The following is a 15,354-nucleotide window of genomic DNA, read 5'->3' as shown; positions in this document are numbered from 1 at the left end:
AGATTCTTTTTCAAATCTGGAATGTGTCGAACATTTGACAATGTCCGGACAATTCCATCAAACATCTTGATTCTGACTGAACCAATTCCAGCAATTTTGCAACCCATATCATTCCCTAACAAAACAGAACCTCCGTTGACCGATTCATAGTTAGTGAACCAGTCCCTCTTGAGACACATATGGAAAGTGCAAGCTGAGTCCAAGACCCACTTGTCACTAAAGCGACTATTGGAGTCGCTTATTGCTAGAACAAGATCTAGGTCGTTAGACCTATCATCAGCAACACTAACGGCATTAGATGAACTAGTGCCGTCCTCTCTGTTTTTCAATTTTGGACACTCGTTCTTGTAGTGACCAAACTTATGGCAGTAATGACATTTGACCTTTTTCTTACTAAACGTTGTTTGTGAACTGCCCCTGGATTTCCCCTTATTCTTCTCTGAACCCCTGTCATTCGATCTACCCCTGCTTGAGAACCCTTTAACAAACATGCCACTAGCTTGTTCATTAGTGTTCTTCACACTCAATTTATTCCTCAACTCCTTAGAATTCAAAGCAGACTTTACATCTACCAAGGAAATTGTATTTCTACCATACAACATGGAATTCACAAAGTTCTCAAAAGATGTGGGTAATGAACATAAAATGATTAACGCTTGATCTTCTTCTTCAAGCTTAATATCTATGTTCCTCAGATTCATAATGATTTTATTAAATTCATCTAGGTGTTCAGAAATAAGAGTACCTTCCTTCATTTTGAGAGTGTATAACCTTTGTTTCAAATACAACCGGTTAGTGAGAGATCTCTTCATGTACAGATTCTCAAGTGCCGACCAGAGACCAGTTGCAGTCTCCTCATCAGCAACCTCTCTTAAAACTCCATCAGATAGTGACAAAAGAATAGTACTGTGTACTTTTTCTTCTTCTTCTTTCGAAGGAGCCGGAGAATCTTCAGATACCGAGACTTCTAATACTTTTGACAAGCCCTGTTGTCGCAGTAAAGCTTTCATCTTGATGCGCCATAGACTGAAACTGTTCTGACCGTCAAATTTCTCCACTTCGAACTTAGCCATAGTCATCCCTCCAGATCCTGAGCCAAGCTCTGATACCAGTTTGTTGGGAATAAGTGTAGCTAAGACTAACACGAAGTATAGTAGCGGAACTAAACGAAAGAAATTGATGACAATCACATAGAAAGAATACCAAGAATTAAGTGGTTCGACTCAAAATGAGCCTACGTCCACTGGTGGGGTCGGTATCGAAGATTTCACTATCAACAGAGATGGAGTACAAATCAATACAACAATCTCTCAAACTCGCTCTAGACTTCTCTCTCAAGAAAACACTCAAAAACAAGCCAAATAAATTCTGAAGAAGTAAACAAAGAAGTGGGCGCCGTTTGATATTTATAAGAAAAGTGAGAATTCACTTTTGTGAACATTGGCTTGAGCGAACGTCGAGCGAGTATCGAGCGAACGTAGATATTCTGCACTTCGCTCAAGCCAACAGTTGTGCGAGAGTCGAGCGAAGCTCTCTGCTTGAACTCGCTCGAGCTGGGTGTCGAGCGAGGGTCGAGCGAAGCTCTCTGACTTTGATATTGCTCGAGCTGAATGTCGAGCGATACTTGAGCGAAGCTCTCTGTCTGTATTCGCTCGAGCTGAGTGTCGAGCGAATGTTGAGCGAAACTCTCTGTCTGACTTCGCTCGAGCTGAGTGAACCTCCGCTCGAGCAAACCTACGACACTTGCACTGTTCAATCAGAATTCAAGCCACCTCATAACAAGATGTAAATGCAACCAGGTATGTCCTCCTCTCAAATGCATAATAAGAAGATTGATTTTTTCTCCTAGATGAATTAGTATTAAACAAATTATTATGCAAACGGACAGTTGGGTTTGGGCTTAACTAATTGATAATAATTAATCTCTTGAAAGTTTTATTTCCAATAGTAATTTATTTATTAAGTTATAAAACTTAATGGGTCAAGAAAAAAACTCCTATCCACGCATGCCTCTCTTTATTCATGCCAAGTTTGCTGAATGGTCGGGTTGGCTCATTTAATAGCATAAGCAATCAAATGGAAAAAAATAAAATAAAAAATAAATAAAAAGAACTTGAACAGAAACTTATATATATATATATATATATATATATATATATATAATATGTGTTGATGTTTCACCATATATCATCATCAAAGGCCTTTCATTGGCCGAATTCATAGCTACTAAGTTGTGAATACGCATCTAATAAGTACATAAAACATGATTAAAATAAATAATATATGGTGCCATTCATTTTAAATAATCTAACTCTAAATACTAGTCAACTGTGCCTGACATTATAAAATTAGGGTAATTAAATTTTGGATTATTTGGTGCGTCACATTAGGCATAGCCTATCAAGTATTTGGTTCAAACTACAACAATTTTTTTTTATTTTTTACTATATTCCTACGTTGAGTAAGCTATTCTTCTTAGATAGTTTATTCAAAACAATGGATTTTGAATAAGAATAATTTTTCTCATCAGCCACTATTCACCCCTACACCCCATACCTTATAAAAAAAAAAGTTGAGGTGTGGGGTGTAAGGGTGAATAGTGGCTAATGTATAGCAAATCCATTTGAATAATAATTTCAGATGAGTGTTACAGCCAAAAAGAAATTACACAAAAATAATCTCCACAAACTAATGTGAATTCATATGATTCGTTATATTTACTTTACAATAAAAATAATTTTACAATCTAATGTATTATATCAGTTTGTGAGATTAACTTTGCATAATTCCTTTGTGGCTTATAGTATTTCCCATACTTTAATATTTTAACAAAACCTCAATTAAAACTACCCTTGCAAATGGAACCTCAATCAATTTTCAAACTTTAATTTTCTTGACAAAAGAGGATAAAGGGAAAAGAATATAAGTAATGCTAGATACAAGTCTCAAATAGACAAATTTTGAGTAAGTCTTTTGTAAAAAAATGAATCTCACTATTTACCTTTTCAAGATGGAATCTACTTTCTTACAAAAGTTTACACAGAATTTGTCTATTTAAAACTTGTACTCATTAGTAGTTGATTCCCACAAAGAGACGCAATCATAATAATACGTTACGATCATAGGGTTACCTCAATCGCATTGGATATTAATAAAAAGCATACATTTGCCAACGTATCAAAGTGACATGTAAAACTATTAGAAACATCAAAATTATATCACTGGAAATATTCATGGTGACCCTTACATGATCATTTTATCAAATATTTTGGTCCATTTTTGAGATGACCTTCTTAGGTTAGAATCATGAAATGACATTTAAAATTGATCAAAATGGAGCCAACAAGCTACTGGCTGGGAGTTTCTAATTGTATGGCCCCATTCTAACAAAATTCTGCATTGCACTTTTGTACTTTTTATCTGTATCTCTTTTGCTTCTCTTGTTGTCTTATGCTTATAGCAGTAGTATGGACTCATCAAAATTATATTTTGGTTAAAATTTAATTAGATTACATAAATTTGTTGAATCTAAATTGTTGGCCAAATATTATTTTAGTATAAAAAATCTCATTTCCCGCATACTATTTGTTTCACGCGAGGTCACAATTTTAAAAAATTCATCTTTGTCTCAAAAAGTACGAAGCCAAATCTCAAACTCAACCATAGAAGGCGGCCAATCTTCATTAGTCATCATTTCAATGACGTGATATCATCTTACTGGAGTGCTTCAAGTTCTAGGTATGTAATATTATTATTAGTTGATGCCAATTTTTTCTTTTAAAATCTAATATCAACGTTAGAAAATTAATTTGTACTTTTTAATAACAAAGAAATATTCAAATTTCAATTAGAATTAGATTAAATGAAAATATCAAAATCAATATTTTAATAGAATAATGATAAATTTGGAGAGTCTGTTATTTGATATTGTTGAAAAGTGACTAAATAGATTTATAAAAATGAATTATCTAGTTAAATTTTGGCCAAACTTTATTAAGTCCACCACTAATACTCTTAACCTGTTTTATCAAAAATGGTACTTTCAATCTGGACAATTTGCATGAAAATGTTACTTATCTCAAAAGTTGAAACTGATAAAAATAAAATAAAATTAATCATTTATATTTTATCTTAACAATTTGGACGGTTATGATCGCTATGATCCTAAGGGTTCGTTTGTTTTTAGAGATGAGATGAGATGAGTTGAGATTAAAGTTAAAAAGTTAAATAAAATATTGTTAGAATATATTTTTTAATATTATTTTTATTTTTAGATTTGAAAAAATCGAATTGTTTATTTTATTTTGTATTGAAAGTTAAGAAAGTTGTAATGATGAGATAAGATAAGATAAGATGAGATGAGATGTTTTCTAAAAACAAACGAGCCTAAGTTATTTTGGACTTGTCTCGAGGGGCCACATGTAATTGTCAGAGAGAGAGAGAATGAATAAATAGTTAAATATAGTGGGTCTTGGGTGACAGACCAATGCTGGGTTTCGGTGATTAAATACTAAAACAAATGTCGGGTTAAGCGCAAATCATGCAACTAAAATGATTTTAAAAACTCCTACAAAAGTCTCCTACTAATTAGTCAAAACTATAGCTTATCATATTTTTATCAACTTGTTGAGAAATTCCTTGATTTCGCACCGTGACATTTGCATTTATCGACGGCTAATCAATCATTAAGAAATAATTGTCATCCGAGAATTTTAGAAAATGAGTGACAAAATAAATAAATAAATAAAAGAACAGAGATTATGGGAATTTCAAACATTATCTTTGCATAGGGAAGCCATCCAATGTGGGTATTAATTAGCCAGCTAATTTGCCACTAAACGTGGTCTAATTCGTTGAGAATAAACTATTTAATCATAGGGAATGATGATGATCACGATGACGATGATGATGTAATAAAATACAATGTCGTAATATAGCAAACTAAATGTATAATATTATTATTTTTTTCGAGTAATGTTAGATTTAGTTTTATGTTGTGGCATCATTTGAAAAATATTGAGTGTATTATTATAAAATTATTTTTATATATGTAATAGATTTATTCACTTTAAAAAAAATACGTGAAATTTTCACACTCTAAAATTATAAATATATATATTTTTTTCCAAAGTCAACTTTATAAAATTGTATTATCCAATAAATTAGATATGCATCTTTTGTGGGCTAATGTATTTGAGATGTTGGAAACGTCCACATGCATGGGTCCAGAGCTCAATGCTCAGACCCGCTAAGTAGGCTGGACATGGAGTGACCTGATGCCTGCCCTTAGGCCCTTAAAGCTCTCTTTGTTTATATGTCTCGTTTGGATAGTGTGAATTGAGATGAAATAATTTTAAATGAATTGAATAAAATATTATTATATTAATAATATTTTTTTTTATTTAAAAAAATTATAATGATTAGATAAAATGAAATCGTTTCTCTATCTAAACAAGTCCATAATCTTTACAAACATTTGCTCTTAAATATAAAAGTTAAAAAATGATGAAATGGGCCGTTAAAATAATCTTTTTAATCATCACCACTGGTCACAAAAAATAAAATTCTCGAGGTACAAGAAAAATTATGAAAAAATATATCATAAAATAATTTGATTTAATATAAGAGAATCCCACAAACTGACACGATTTAATATGATACATTATATTGTAAAATTATTTTTATTACAAGGTAGATCTAACGTATTATATTAAGTCATGTTAATTTATTAATTTATTTTTACAGATTTCTTTATGACTGTAATCCATTTTTTAATATAATAATTTAAATTATAAATTTATTTGACTATAAAATATACTTAATGTATAATATTAAGTTACATCAATACATGTTTTTCGGTATGAACTAATCAACACCTTATTTTCCTCTCTCGAAGCCCATCTGTTCAGGCCTACTATAAAATGGCCCTCACAATCTTTTCCCAATTTTGACAGATATCTTTAAAGTTGAAAAAGATTTTGATTTACTCTTAATTTAAAAAATGAGATGAAATAAAGTGAAAAATTTATCAATAATAATAAAATAATCTAAATTAAGATATTTTATTAAATTTTTAGAAAAGAGTGAGAAAAAAATTAAATAAAAATATTATAATGCTAAAATATTATTAGAATATGATTTTTTTAAAATGATTTTTATTTTAAAATTTAAAAAAGTTGAATTTTGTGTGTTTTGTTTGGAAGTTTGTGAAAGTTGTAGTGATTAGATAATGATTAGATTAAAAATTTAAAATTTTTAAAAATTTTTTAATGATATTTAAAAAAAATTATGAGAAATTATGAGATAAGATGAGAATATTTATATTCTCAAACAAGGACTTATTTTTTTAGTGAGACTCTTTTTTTTAATAAAGAAATTTATATCAAATTTATCTATTTGAGATTGATAATTAATATTACTCAATGATTAAACCTAATCGATAAAGGAAAAAAAAACGAAAAGAATGAAAGGTACCACTGCATTAATTCTACTTGATTAGTTTCAATCAATCAAAGAAAAAAGAGGAGTGCGATTGCATTAAGGTTATGTTTAGATGGTGAGTTGAGATGAAAGTTAAAAGTTAAATAAAATATTATTAGAATATTATTTTTTAATATTATTATTATTATTTTGAGATTTGAAAAAATTAAATTGTTTATTGTGTTTTATGTGAAAATTTGTAAAAATTGTAATAATGAGAAGAGATAAGATGAGATGGGTTGAGAATGTTTCTCAAGCCAAACTGAGCCTAATTTTGCCTGATGATCTTGGTAATTTGTAATCAAGTAATGATACACACACAACACTTTCACAATACATGATGTAAAATGAGGTTATTTTTATAAAGTAGTGTTACTTTTATATGATATTTTATAATAATACCCCCCGTTTTAAAATTATATGATTGTAAAATATATTGTGAGAAATATCGTACGTTTTATCATTTTTTTTCGTAGTCAGACATCATGCACTTGGATGCAATTATTTCAACGCAGCCTCCAATTAAGATGTTGATTAATGCATATACATGAATGGTATACAAATCTGTTAACTTTTTAAAAATTATTTAAAGATATAAGTTTTTAGAATATAGTTAAAAAAAAAAAAAAAAAAAAAAAAAACACAATCTAACTCCATATATATACTACCAGGAAAGATGAAATTTTCTTAAAAAGTGAAAACTTATATATTAAAAGCTAGTAAGTCCTTTTCTTATTCTTGATCATTGAGCCCCTTCAAGATTTTTATGATTTTCTTATATTATATCTTTTTCATGCGTGGTTTTTCTTCATTTTTCCCAAGGGTCCTGTGAACATTTTTTTTTTTTTTTTTGTAGTTAAATTAGTTGAATGTGATTCTTATTAATTTCTGTAAAAGAATGAAAACTCTTATCATGATCTATCTTTAATTACTATAAAAATTAATGGTCTATATATTAATGATGTTTATAATATTTTTGTTTTATATAATCAAGTAGTACAATACAAATTTATATAAAAAAAATATTTAAAAAGATTAAAGCCATCTTGATTGTAACAGCTCAGGCAACGATCCATTCGTCTGTTCTATATATATTTGTAGTGAATTTTTGAATTATTTTATAATTTTTGAATCATGCAACAAATACTTCAGTAATTTCTTGGTGATAGATCATATATGTTATGGATGGATAGAACGAAAGAAAGAAACCTATTTTCCTTTTCTTTTTTTAACAAATTCATATGGAGGCTGGAAGGTGCCTTGATCGAAGTCCAATCCATTTATTGAGGCTGAGTAATTTTACTTACAATCATGAAATGTGTAAACGCCGCGTAATCGTCTTGAAAAAGAGTGAGATCTACTATTAAAAAATTAATTTTTTTCATGTGGGTTTCATGTTTTATTCACTTTTTTCAAAACGATTACGCAACGGTTGCACAATTCAGAGTTGCAAATATATTTTCTCTAACTTGATTTTATTTTATTGATAAACCTTTACTTATAGCGGATCGAGAGAATATCTTATAAAGATCATGACCAAGGATTACAGAACAAAATCTAAAAAATAGCCTCTCCTAAAATTTAATAAAACCTAATCCAAACTAAGAAGACAACTAAGATATTTCAACAAATGATCTTACCCATATAATTGGTGATTAGAACAGTGAAAAATCCATATCCCTTCATTCCAACATACTTAACTGTGGACTTCAATTAAAGCATTCAAATGGGAAAAAGATGATCCACCTTCTTCAATGGCTCTCCTTGCCATCTCCCCAAGTTCTTTGGCTCTGCTTCTCATTTCCTTTGCTTCTTCACCTTCCATGAGGTGCCTCGCTGCCTTCTCTATTGCTTCCTTCTTGATAGGATTGTCATTCCCACTCATTTCAACACAATGCTGAGCACCAACAAGAACCCCAATCTTCAATACCTCAGTCACTAACTTCTCGTTGAGAAATTGCTTAGCAAACAATGGCCATGTCACCATAGGCAGCCCAACAGTCACTCCTCCTAATGTCGAGTTTCACCCACAATGTGTCACAAATCCTCCCACTGATTCATGATCCAAAATCAAAACTTGGGGTGCCCAACCTCTTATAATCAGTCCCTTACCCTTCCATTCTCTTCTCAAATCCCTTGGGTAACCAATCTTCATCTTCTTTTTCGTTTTTGTCTTTCCTCACAACCCAGATGAATTGCTGCCCAGAAGCCTCAAGACCCAATATTGCAATCTCCATTAGCTGAATCACTGAAGTTAGACTAGCTTCTGAAACATACATAAACAACTGAAGTGATATGCTTTGTGTTAAGCCACTTCATGCATTCATGTTTATCAATGGAGGATTCTTTTCCCCTCTGACCTTTGTCTTCAGCATCCTTGTTGCAGAATTGGGCCTATATACCATGCCTTTCTTCCGCAAACCTTCGTGTAATGATTTGCATAAGCTGGCTCGAGCTCGTAGAAGCTGTTCAAAATAACCTCATAGCTCCTCACCTCGAATTGCTTCAACGTCTTTGTTATTAGTGAAGGTTAGCAGTTTCATCCTTGTCAACTTTATCTCTCCAGGAAAGTTGGGGATGAGGAATGGTTCATAATCAGATGAAACTTTCATTTGAGGCTCGTACTGTCGCATGCTCACCCCTGTGGATGTAGAAAAAACACTGATTGAATTAAAAACAAGCACTGGGATACCAAATTTAGCGGCAACATCAATTGCCCATGGAAAGACCATGTCAGCAACAATGCAATGAGGATGATCATGATTTTGCAGTAGCTGCTCGAGTGGTTGTCGGAGCATCGTAAGGGCTCTGATGAAAGTGGTCATCTTTTCATGGGTAGTCCTGGAGTCAGTAGTCTCGCACCCTTCTGGGCGGCTGGCCTCTACTGCCGGGAACTTGATGGTTTGGATATCAATCTTGACGACGCCATTGCCGGGAGTTTTGGTTCTTTCAATCGTTTTCGCAACTATAGGAACGTTGAGCGGGGTGGTGATTATGGTTGCTTCGACACCTCGGGTTGTGAATAGTTTGGCCATATCTAACATTGGTATCATATGGCCAGGGACCATAAAGGGAAAGAAGAATACATGAAGCTGGTGGCTTTTGCTACCCATATATAACAGATTTTGACTCAGTTTCAGAACAAGAACGAGTGGTGACGATGATGAAGAAGGCAACAAGGAGAGTTGGAAATGGAGAGATCAGTTTGCTAGGTAGGTTGCGACGTGCACTATGTTTGGCTCTTGTCCAATAATATATAATATAAATAATTAAGTTATATTTTTTTATAATTTAAATATTTAGAATAATATGTAAAATATGCATATATTATATTATAATAATTATATTTGAAGGTCTTTACACCTCATACCATTCACGTGGCATAATTTGACTTGAAAGATAAATTTTAAAATTTGAATCTTACAAATCAAATTATGTCGTGTAAATGGTACATAGGTGGCATTATATAATTAGTTAAATTATATATATTATGTAATTATATTTATAAATAATATATATTAAAGTAAACTTATAAATTAATATAATTTTATGTAATATGTTATTTCATTTTATAATTTAACGTATTACATTAAATTATGTTAACTCGTAAGTTTAGTTATATAAAACTATATATCCATGATCCCTTTGTGCTTTTGATGATAGAATTAAAAATAATGAAAAGTTCCTATCAAAAAAAAAAAAAATAATGAAAAGTTTTATTTAGAAGTCAGCATGGAGAACAACCTTCTATACTAACACGTTAAATTAAAAAAATTTAAACTTAATTTATAAGTCACTTATGCCATATTAATGGTACGTGGAGTTTTTCAACACCAACTTAAAACTTGAATATATAATTCAAAAATTATAGATCAATTTAATACATATTTTGAATTGTAACATAAATATTTTCTTCTATTCTTCATTAATCTCATAAATGGTGGTTGCCCTTTTGATTTAGAAGTACGTTCTTACCCATTACCATAACGACGTATGTTCTAATCCTCCTAGTTCTAACGTTCAAGTATTTCTTGGATGTAAATAATCTCTAGAGGCTATCGAATTGAAAAATTTTTCTATTGAATTACTCGATGTGCACTTATGGAAAAGTCCTTGCCAAGGGCCTGTGCACCATTCGGATTAGTCGGGACCCTGTTCTAGTCACTCAGTGCCAAAAAAAAAAAAAAAATGTTCTGACTCTCCTATTCTCATGTAATAATATGGATCATGCTATTGGAACTTTGGAACCGAGGCTTCTAAATATTGATAGAAAAAATCTACACAACTTCCTACTATTTACACAACCTGCACACACCACACTTTTTTTAATTTTTATTATTATTTTCTTTTATCAAATATTTAATACCGTCTCAGTCCCCTTGCATTGCTCTTACTGATGACTAGCATATATACACCGTCTCAGTCCTCTAGCATGGTCCCGTTGAAAGCAGAACCTCTACCGCACATGAAACACTTCAGAAGACTCCATCTTTAGAAGTTAAAACTACGTACGCACGTTGAAAGCATGGTCCCGTTGAAAGCAGAAGCTCTACCACACAAACACTTTAGAACACTTTGTAATATGTCATGCATGACGTTTGAACTCATGTACGTACGTTCTAAAGCCACTGCTTCTCACAAATCTCACCGGCCCATAGATAATGTTGAAAAGGGTTTCTTCTCTATTATTACGGGAGAAATGAAATGATTTTTGAAGCCATAATTTGAACACTTAATTTTTTTAATTAATTAGTAGTTAAGGTCCGTTAAATTCAATAATGGTAATAATACAAACATACATAAATACATTATTATATTATTAACATTCAAGAGAGATTTTTTTTTTTATAACTTAATTTATTTATTAAGTTATAAAACTTAAGTGGGTCAAGAAAAAAACTCCAATCCACGCATGCCTCTCTTTATTCATGCCAAGTTGTTTGCTGAATGGTCGGGTTGGGCTCATTTAATAGCATCAGCAATCAAAAGGAAAAATAAATAAAATAAAAAATAAATAAAAATAACTTGAACAGAAACTTATATGTAAAATATGTGTAAATATGTGTAAAATATGTGTTGATGTTTCACTATATCATCATCAAAGGCCTTTCATTGGCCGAATTCATAGCTACTAAGTTGTGAATACGCATCTAATAAGTACATAAAACATGATTAAAATAAATAATATATGGTGCTATTCATTTCAAATAATCTAACTCTAAATAGTACTAGTCAACTGTGCCTGACATTATAAAATTAGGGTAATTAAATTTTGGATATTTGGTGCGTCACATGATTAGGCATAACCCACCAAGTATTAATTGGTTCAAACTACTAATAATTTTTTTTTTTTTTTTTTTACTATACTCCTGCATTGAGTAAGCTATTCTTCTTAGATAGTTTATTCAAAACGAGGGATTTTGAATAATAATTTGAGATGAGTGTTAAAGTCAAAAAGAGATTACACAAAAATTATCCCATAAACTAATGTGAATTCATGTGATCCGTTATATCTACTCTACAATAAAAATAACTTTACAATCTGACATATCACATAAGTTTGTGGGATTAACTTTGCATAATTACTTCGTGAAATTACGCTTTGTAAACAAGTGAAAACTACCCTTTTAATATATTAACAAAACCTCAATGAAAACTACCCTTGCAAATGGAATCTCAATCAATTTTCAAACTATAATTTTCTTGACAAAAAAGGATAAGGGTAAAAGAATATAAGTAATACTAGGTATAAGCCCCAAATAGAAAAATCGTCTTCACAATCTTTTCCCAATTTTGACAGATATCTTTAAAGTTGGAAAGGATTTTGATTTGCGTTGAGATAAGATGAAAAATTTATGAATAGTAATAAAATAGTTTATGAATAATAATAAAATAATTTGAATTAAGATATTTTATTGATCTTGAGAAAAGGGTGAGAAAAGATTAAATAAAATATTACAATGCTAAAATATTATTATAATATGATTTTTTAAAATTATTTTTATTTTAGAATATAAAAAAGTTGAATTTTGTGTGTTTTGTTTGGAAGTTTGAGAAAATTATAATGATTTGGTAATTATTAAATGAAAAAGTTAAAAATTGTATATTTTATTAGTGATATTTGAAAAAGAAATTATGAGATAAGATGAAGATGTTTGTATTCCCAAAGGAGGTCTTATTTTTTTTATTGGTGAGACTTTTTTTTTTTTTTTTAACAAAAAGACTTATATAATACTTATCTATTTGAAACTTATAACTAATATTAGAGCATCCTCAATGAATTAGTCAAAGCTAAATGACACTTTTGATGAATGTAAGATGAATTTGACTTTTGACTATTCATTTACATAAATCTCCACATTGAAATAGTTATTTCTCATTATATAACAATAAAATAATATAAGATGAATTTGACTTTGGTTATTCACATCAAATCTTCATATTGGATTATCTATTTATTTATTATATAGTAATGAGTAATTAATAATTAAAAAAAAATTATTATTTTTAATTATTAATTTTTTTAATTTTATCATATTTTACTATTGTATCTATTATATGTTAATTAGTAATCAGTAATCATATTCTAATTAGATTATGGGTTAAAAAATTATATTTTTTCAATTGTCATTTAATGCATATAACCACAAACGTCTAATTAAACTCATCTAAAATTCGATATAAATGTCTTAATTACAAATTAAATTTCTCTATGAAAAATGCTATTTGTACTTAAGAAAAATTTATAAAAAACTTATTTCTCCACATATCAGTTATTGATATATTAGAAATTATGAAATTTGAAATTCAAAATTTAAATTTAAAAATAAAATTGACAAAATGAGTCTTCTAAATAAAAGTATAAGTAAAAGTTGTAAGTATATATAGCATTATTCTTTCTATATTTTCCTTCCAACTAAATATCTTAATTATAAATTAATTAGAGTACTTAGCATGATCTCCTGATGGAAAGGACTTAGTATAATTAAACGAGTGGACCAAAAAGAAAAAAGTAATTAAACAAGTACCATGCGAGGCCCCAACCAGCACATGAACCCGTGCCCCCTACATGATCGAACCCAGCCAATGGACAGCTTCAGCACTTCTCTCTGGACGAAGAACGACGAAATAGCCGTGAAGGGTTTCTGGTTTTTTGCGTGGGAACGAAGGGGAGCAGTTGATGTGAGGAGAGACGGAAATAATTGATATAATATACATTTGGTATAACTACAGTAAATACAAATTTGGAAATGCTTTTGGTGTTTACTGTTGACTTTAGTTAATCTATTGTGATGATATTTTAGAATCTATAATAGCTAAAATGTGAGATGGATTTAGCCTTTCGCTAATCTATCGAGGATACTCTAATTACTCCATGATTAAACACAAAGCCACAAAAAGAAAAGAAAAGAAAGTAAGTTACCACTGCATTAATTTTAGTTGATTAGTTTCGATCAATCAAAGAAAAAAGAGTAGTACGATTGCATAAGGTGAAGATTAGATAGTGAGTTGAAATGAGATGAATTTTGATAAAAGTTAAAAATTAAATAAAATATTATTAGAATATTATTTTTTAATATTATTATTATTTTAAGATTTAAAAAAGTTGAATTATTTATTATATTTTATGTAAAAATTTATAAAAATTATAATGATGAGATGAGATAAAATGAGATGAGTTATTAAGAGTGTTTATCAATCTAAACTGAATCTAATTACTCCTGATGATCTTTTTAATTTGTAATTGAGTAATGATACACACATGATGTAAAATGAGACTATTTTTATAAAGTGATAGTATTTTATAATAATATTCCTTAAAATATGATTGTCAAAAATATTGTGTATTTATTATTTTTCTTCGGAATCAGACATGCACTTGGATGCAATTATTCCAACGCAGCCTCCAATTAAGATGTTAATTAATGCATCTACATGTGCAGCCAAAAATTAATGAAAAATACCCACGGAAACTAAAAAAAACAAAGAAAAAAAAAGTAGGTGCCTGGTTCAATTTAGAATTTGATCTATCTTGTAGGCACCGACTCATGTATAGTTGGCATGATGAATTAATTTTATAAGAGAAATATTTTATTAAATTGATATAATTTAATATGATATATTAAGATTATAAAATTAATTTTTATCGTAAAATAAATATAATAAATCACATAAAATCACATCATTATTATATAGTTTGATTTACGTGCGTAACGCTTCTCATCCCATAAGGCATTTTAATTTATGGTTGCCATCTGTGTGGCTTGTATTAACCGACTAACAGTAGAATTGACACAAATTTGATCATCATGACTGGCCTCCGAATAGGCTTTGGCTCCGCCATAAATGGATTAATTAGAAGAAAGTCGAAACTTCTTTTTTTTAATGATTGTTCTAATCAATCTCCTTTATAAGGTCGTTAATCAGTAACTATACTTGGTTTTATAATGTGTGGATAGGTAGATATATATAAATATATATATATATATATATATATCTCCTTATACTTAAAAAGCCTATCGATGAATGAACAATAGTTTTATAATTTGACGCTTTCTTCTTCCACTTATGTCTTCTTGTACATCCTCACAGTAATTATTTTCCTTACAAAATCACCGTAAAATCATCACAAAATCACTACACAATAGAGCAATGGAGAGGTAGAAGTTCGGATGGGCATGGAGGAGCAGGGAGGTGCCGTGGAGGGCTGGTGGTGGCATCATGGGCAGTAGGCGGCGGATCTAGGCCATGCGACGACAAGAATCCCTAAGATAGAGAAAGTCTTCGTAAGAGAGAGAGGCAGATCGGGGAGTTGCGTCATGGGTGGCCTTGTGGTTAGGGCTGTACAGAAAATTGCAAAACCGGCCGAGATCG

General features: G+C 30.3%; 1 pseudogene; it reads right to left on the bottom strand.

The window, feature by feature from the left end:
* Window positions 1-8,176: 8,176 nt before the first annotated feature.
* Window positions 8,177-9,593, bottom strand: LOC121241432 (annotated as a pseudogene).
* Between the last annotated feature and the right edge of the window lie 5,761 nt (window positions 9,594-15,354).

The sequence above is a fragment of the Juglans microcarpa x Juglans regia genome, chromosome 7S (genome assembly GCF_004785595.1).
Source record: "Juglans microcarpa x Juglans regia isolate MS1-56 chromosome 7S, Jm3101_v1.0, whole genome shotgun sequence".
NCBI lineage: Eukaryota > Viridiplantae > Streptophyta > Magnoliopsida > Fagales > Juglandaceae > Juglans > Juglans microcarpa x Juglans regia.
This window is presented reverse-complemented; position numbering and strand designations above follow the sequence as displayed.